Raw genomic sequence first — 6,073 nt, 5'->3', positions numbered from 1 at the left:
AGCAGATGGAGCAGGCTATGAGCCTGTCTGAACCTTTGTGGAGAGGGCTGTGCAGGAGGGTTCTGGGAGGGCTGCCCGCAAGAAGCAGCCTTGCAGCTTTTCCCTCCTAAGCTCAGTCTGAGGAGGGCACAATGGAGCTGCCTGAGCCTGTTGCTTGCTGTCATGTGGCATCGCTGATTACAGTTCTCTCGCTCCCCCTAATCACCCACTCAGGCCCACACCCACTCTCTATCTTAGGAACCCTGACTCTCGCCCAGAGAGTTTGCCAGCCATGTGGATGGGTGAGTGAGTCTCTTCTCCAGACCTCACAGGGTGGGTAGGTGGGTTATATTGCTGCTGCTTAGCTTGGTGCCTGGGCTATCAACACCCCAAGTAGACTGGGCCGAGCTTGGGTTATCTCACTTCCATATCATGTAAAATGGTTTATGCTGGCTGAAAGTCATGGCTGTCAGTACAGGGGATCTGGATCAGCCCTTGGGCTAACAGTTTCATAGATGTGTCACAGGGTGAGAAGGTGGGAAGTGAGCACGGCAGTGTCTCTATCAAGGATAACTACAGAAGCTCCGCCTGTGGTCAGTTCATGCTGGAGGCTGTGTTCCCATGGCCCTGCTGTCCCTCAGAGGAAGCAGGACTGTTGTGCCTTTGTCACAGTGTGCTACTTGATGGCTCACTGTCTTGTGAGCTCCCAAGGGCATAGAGGGGTTCCGCCCATCTGCATCCTGTGTCCAGATTTAGGCTAGCCCATGGTGGCCTCTCGGTGGACTACAGTGGCTCAGAATGGAAGTCATTTGGGTTTCCCCAGAGGGAGGTTCTTCAATGCCTTTGGGACCCTAAACCTTTTACCTCTGAGCCATATACTGTGGTTTTAGCAAGCCGCGTATGCCAGCTTTGTTCAGCTGGCTGGGCCAGGGGAGGCAGGAACTGTGAAGTGCTGACCCATTGCGCCTGAAGATGCTGGGCACCCCTCCCACCTGCTCAGAGCCCAGAGGCTCAGGGTCCAGTTACCACTGTCATTCCTGACTTCCTATCATAAGGTGTGCAGGGCCCATCTGAGCTAGGCCACTATCCCTGTGTGACCAGGGTGAATGTTGCCTGCCTCCCCCTGAGCACCCCCTGGTTTGGCTTAGGTTTGGGGATTGGATGAGGTGGGTTGGGCAGTGAGCATGTTCCTTTTGTCCCTCATTCTGCCCTCTGCCAGACTCCATTCTAAGGACTTAGTCACCATGACCTTTCTGGACCAGTCTTTAAGAACCTCAGGCCTGGCCCACGTCTCAAGGGACATCTTTGTGCATACTCTCTTGCCGTGTGAGGAGAGGACTCTTCACTTCTTGGCCAAAGACCTCCTAGAGTTCATGAGGCTCAGATGTCAGCAAGTCAGGACTTGACTTCTTCCTGGACATCCATAGTAGTCCACTTTATTTACAGACAGTGCTAAGGCCCAGAATGGGCAAGGTACTTGTCAAAGATCACACAGCTCTAAGTAATGAGATCATAATGAATGCCTCTCACTATTCAGAATCCACATTATGACCTGGTTTACTGGGGAGAGGAGAGGTTCTTAAAAGGTAGCTGCCTCCTGAGAAGTCTCCTGGGAATGCCCTGCAATCTGAGACTTCTGAATAGTCAGTCTATCCTTGAGTCTTTCAAAGGTCCCTCAGACTTACAGCTTTCTATCTGGTTTTTACAAACGAGCTACAGTTAGATTGACATGGGGGCAGAGCCCTGGGCAGGACACTTCAAGCCAAGCCCAGCTCTGTCCGTACATGCCATTGTGATGAGCAAATGCAGACACTTCTCCTCACACATCAGGATGTGAAGCTGCCCAGAGCATTGGTTGCTTTAACCAGCTCCCCAGCCCTGGCACACACCTCAACATGCACCTCCCCGGAAGTGACATACACAACATACACAAAGTCAGAAGTTCTCAATCTGGGCCTCAGACTCGTCCCTGGAACCTGGAGACTGAACTGGAGTGTCTGCCCTGTTCCTAGCACAGAGCATCTGCATGTGGGAGCTGCAGAGCCCAGCACACTGAAGTGCTCAGGGGCCATGGGTCAGCTTTCTATTGTGCACAAGGCCAGGGGAGGAGACTGGCTCCAACAGCTGTGCTTCCCCTCTCTGGTACTTCCTTACAACATGGCCTCTTCCTCAGTCAAGGGTTCTCCAATCATGGGATCATGTTTCAGAGCAAAATTCAAGAAGGAACACCTTTATAGGCTCAGTGGTCAAACCAAAGGGGTGCCCTGGCCAGGATTGGAGGTTCTGGTCTTCCTCCCTGACAGGAAGCCAAGAGTCACACTTGACCTGGGTCAGGATGGAAAGGGTCTGGCAATAGACAGGGGTGAGGAAGGTTGCGTGGGTGGCTTCCACCAATGTGTTACGTAGCATGAAGTAAGGCAGGAAAGCTGGCTTAGTCACTTGCTTTAGGCAAGTCACTGCACCTCTGGGCCTCAGTTTCTCCATCTGCTGAGTGGGGACAGTGCTTTGTCTAGAGGCTCGTTATAGAGATTCAGTGAGGAACTGTGGGTGATGGCAGATGACAGGCTAAAGCTTGTCACCTTCTAGCCACAATATTTGCATGCCAGAGAGAGGGACGCTGTCAATCCAGCTCTTGGGGTCATGTGACTGGACTTGGAAACCCTGTGAGTAAACATGTGGGACGCTTCATCTTAGTCCCCCAGCAATTCAACAGGACAGGGTCCCGCAAGTACTGCTTTGCTGAAGGCAAGGCCCATGAGGGCTCAGAGAGGTTTAGTTACTCTCTTGCTCAAGGTCACAGAGCAGCTAGGATGCAGAGCAGCACTCCCAAGAGGTCTTCCAGGGAACCTGGACTCCCAGGCTGCTTTAGGGCCCCAATGTCTCCCTTGTTGCCAGTGCAATGGGTGTTTGTTTTTTATCCCTCTCCTCTTTTAACAACAGCAGCCACCGAAAGTACAATCAGAGATTGAAAAATAAGATTATAGGTGGGAAAGCCAGCAGTTCTCAAGTCAGCTGTTATAGATAGTTCCAACACACAGGTAAATATAAACACAGCCACCATGAGCAGCCTCCTTTTATAAATGATTAGGACAAAGTCCAGAGGTTGGAGATCTGTGTCAGACACCAGCCTACTATACTAGACCAGCCTGGGCCGGGTGGTCTCCAGAACCTTGAAGTCAGGCAGTTTCCTCTCTCCACATCCTGCCATGTGTGATGGCCACTCTCACCCAGGCATAGCTGCCAGACTTCCTAGGTGCCTCCTGCCTCAAGGCGACCTTATGGCCAGGCTTCAGCTGGGAGCAGAGGCTCTACTGTGGGGGATGACAGAGGTCCCCTCCTCAGAGGGCCCAGCACTTCCTCTGTCACCTTGCTTCACAGCAGGCTGGGTGCACATTGGGCTGCAGCAGGCTTCTGATGGCTTCTGACTGTTTTCTGACTCTAAGTTGTCATTGCCGTTGACTTTGACACTGAGTGTCAGGCACCTCACCTTTGGACCTCATGGGGACCCAATACTGGGCTCATCTACAGGGTCCAGCTACAGCATAAGCAAGGCGATGGTTCTGGGCTACATAGCTGGCAGGAGGTGGCCCATGTGACCTATTCAGGCATAGCCTTGTGCACTCACGATACTCCACTGTGCACTGCCTGTGTGAGCTCTCTCTTAACTCTGTCTACCTCTCTGAAGACAGCAATCTCCTAAGTGACCCTCATGACTTTGCTTTAGAGTTAGTGACTGAATGGGGAATGAATTTGTGGGAGAGCAGAAGGGTGGGAGAATCACATGGCACTGGTTTCTGGTCACCTGCTCCTGCCTAGGCACTGTGGCACCAGGAACCTCAGGCCCTGAACCACACAAGAGCAGACCATCTAGGCTGGACCTTTGAGTGTACCTCAGCATGGTCCATCCTAAGAGCCTAAATCCTGGATCCTGGCTTCACTCTGAGCAGCTTCTTAGGATCTCTTACCCTGAAGATCAAGTGCCCACCAGCCTTAATGCTCCAGGGCAATTCCACTGTGCAACCAAGATGGGACCACACACAGTTCCAGAGGATTTGGGTGATGGGGAAGAGAGACACTGAGCTCATATGTGGGCTTTCCAAAGCTGGCAACCCTTGGAAACTGGGTGGAAGCATGCCTTTGAGAATTTTAGAAGTTTATCATTAACTAATTCATTTTAAAGTCTGTGTTCACATTTGCTTGTATGTGCATGCACCACTACCTATATGGGGAAGTCAGAAGACAACTTTCAGGAATCAGTTTTTTCCCTTCTTCTTTGAGGGGCCTGGAGGTTGTCAGGCTTGGCAGCGAGTTCTATACCCCACTGAATCATCTCATTGGTGTTACTTTATTTACTTATTTGTGAAGATTTATTTTATATTTCATTATATGCCTTTGTGTGGATACGGGCATGTGAGTGCCTGGGTCCAAAGAGAAGAGAAGGTGCTAGATCCCTTGGAGCTGGAGTTTTGGGCCAAGCCGTTTGTGAGCTGCTCTACACCGGTGCGAGGAGCCAGACTCCCTCTGCAACAGCAGTGCATGCTCTTAACCACCAAGTGTAGTGGGCCCTATGTATTTATTTCAGAGATAGGGCCTCACTACACACTCCTGGTTAGCCTGGAATTTACTATGTAGAGCAGGCTTACCTAAGTCTTGTAGCTCTTCCTGCCTCTGCCTCCAAGAGTTGGGTTTACAGAAGTCAGTCACTTGGCTTCTTTATACCAGATTCTTCCTAGGAAGAGAATCTATGCTTTTCCCAGCTTCTCAGACTTAAAGGAGATTTAAAGCTAATCCTGGTGAGAGTCAACTAACTTCCATTGCAATAGCCCAGCATCTCCCCACCCCCCTCTCCCCTCCACCCCCGTGTGTGTATGTGTGTGTGTGTGTGTGTGTGTGTGTGTGTGTGTGTGTGTGTGTGTGTGTGTTTGCTTTGTTTTGATTTTAGATAGGGTTTCTTTCCTTTAGCTCAGGCTGGCCTCAAATTTGCTATGTAAATTGAGGCTGGCCTTGAGCCTCTGATCCTCCTGCCTCAGCCTCCCAAGTGTTGGGGTTACAAGCTTGTGCCCATGCTGGGTTCAGTGATGTCGTTTCTGGTGTTCAGTAGCTTCCTCTACAGAACCAAAGTTGATCTGTGTCTCTAAGGGACCATCCTGAGCTCTCCAGACACCAGCCTCTCAACCTTGTTCTCACACTCATGTGACAGGAGCTCACTGCATCGTGGGCAGAAGGAGATACATTCAGGACATCCCAAAAGGACCCTGCATTCTAGGCAAGACCTGGAGGGAAGCTGCAGTGAGGAGGGTGTGTGACACAGCTGGGAGTACAACTTGGCTATGCTTGAGTCACCTAGAGGCCCAAGCACACCTTTAGAGCTTGGCATTCAGGGCATTAAATGAAAGGGGTTTAGAGATGGTGCAAACTGGGCAATGCTGGGACTAGGCATTGATAATGGCCGGCTATGCTGTGCACTAGAAGTGAGACCCGCAGAGGAAGGGTCTCAGAAATTCACATTAGAAATTTCTTTTCTTTCTTTCTTTCTTTTTTTTTTTTAAGACAGGGTTTCTCTGTGTAGCCTTGACTGTCCTGGACTCTCTTTGTAGACTAGGCTGGCCTCAAACTCACAGCAATCTGCCTGCCTCTGCCTCCCAAGTGCTGGGATTAAAGGCGTGCGCCACCACTGCCCGGCTCACATTAGGAATTTCTGAAGAGGGATTCTAACAGAAAAACTGCATGTGCAAAGTTCCTATTGTAGATGCGGCCTGAGAGCACTGGAGTGATAGTAAAGAGATCAGATAGGCATGTGTAAAAGACCTAACATGGCAAGAACATGGCAAGAACATGGCAGAGCAAAGCGGACAGGGCCCAGAGAGTCAGGTGTACATATCTGGATTTTGTAGTCAGTATGTCAGCAAGAAAGTTGGAGGCAGAAGACAGGCAGCATACTTGCTGCATCTCACAGCAGTATCTCTGCAGGGTGGATGAGCAGTTGCTGAGGTGGAGTGGAACTGGCCCCCAGTTCACTTCTGGGCTGGCCTAGGCAGGAGGGCTGGGGAAGTGGGAGGGCACCTGTGTGGCTCTTAGGTGTTCTGATGAGGGC

Source organism: Acomys russatus, chromosome 4 (assembly GCF_903995435.1).
Source record: "Acomys russatus chromosome 4, mAcoRus1.1, whole genome shotgun sequence".
NCBI classification, from domain to species: Eukaryota; Metazoa; Chordata; class Mammalia; order Rodentia; family Muridae; genus Acomys; species Acomys russatus.
This window is presented reverse-complemented; position numbering follows the sequence as displayed.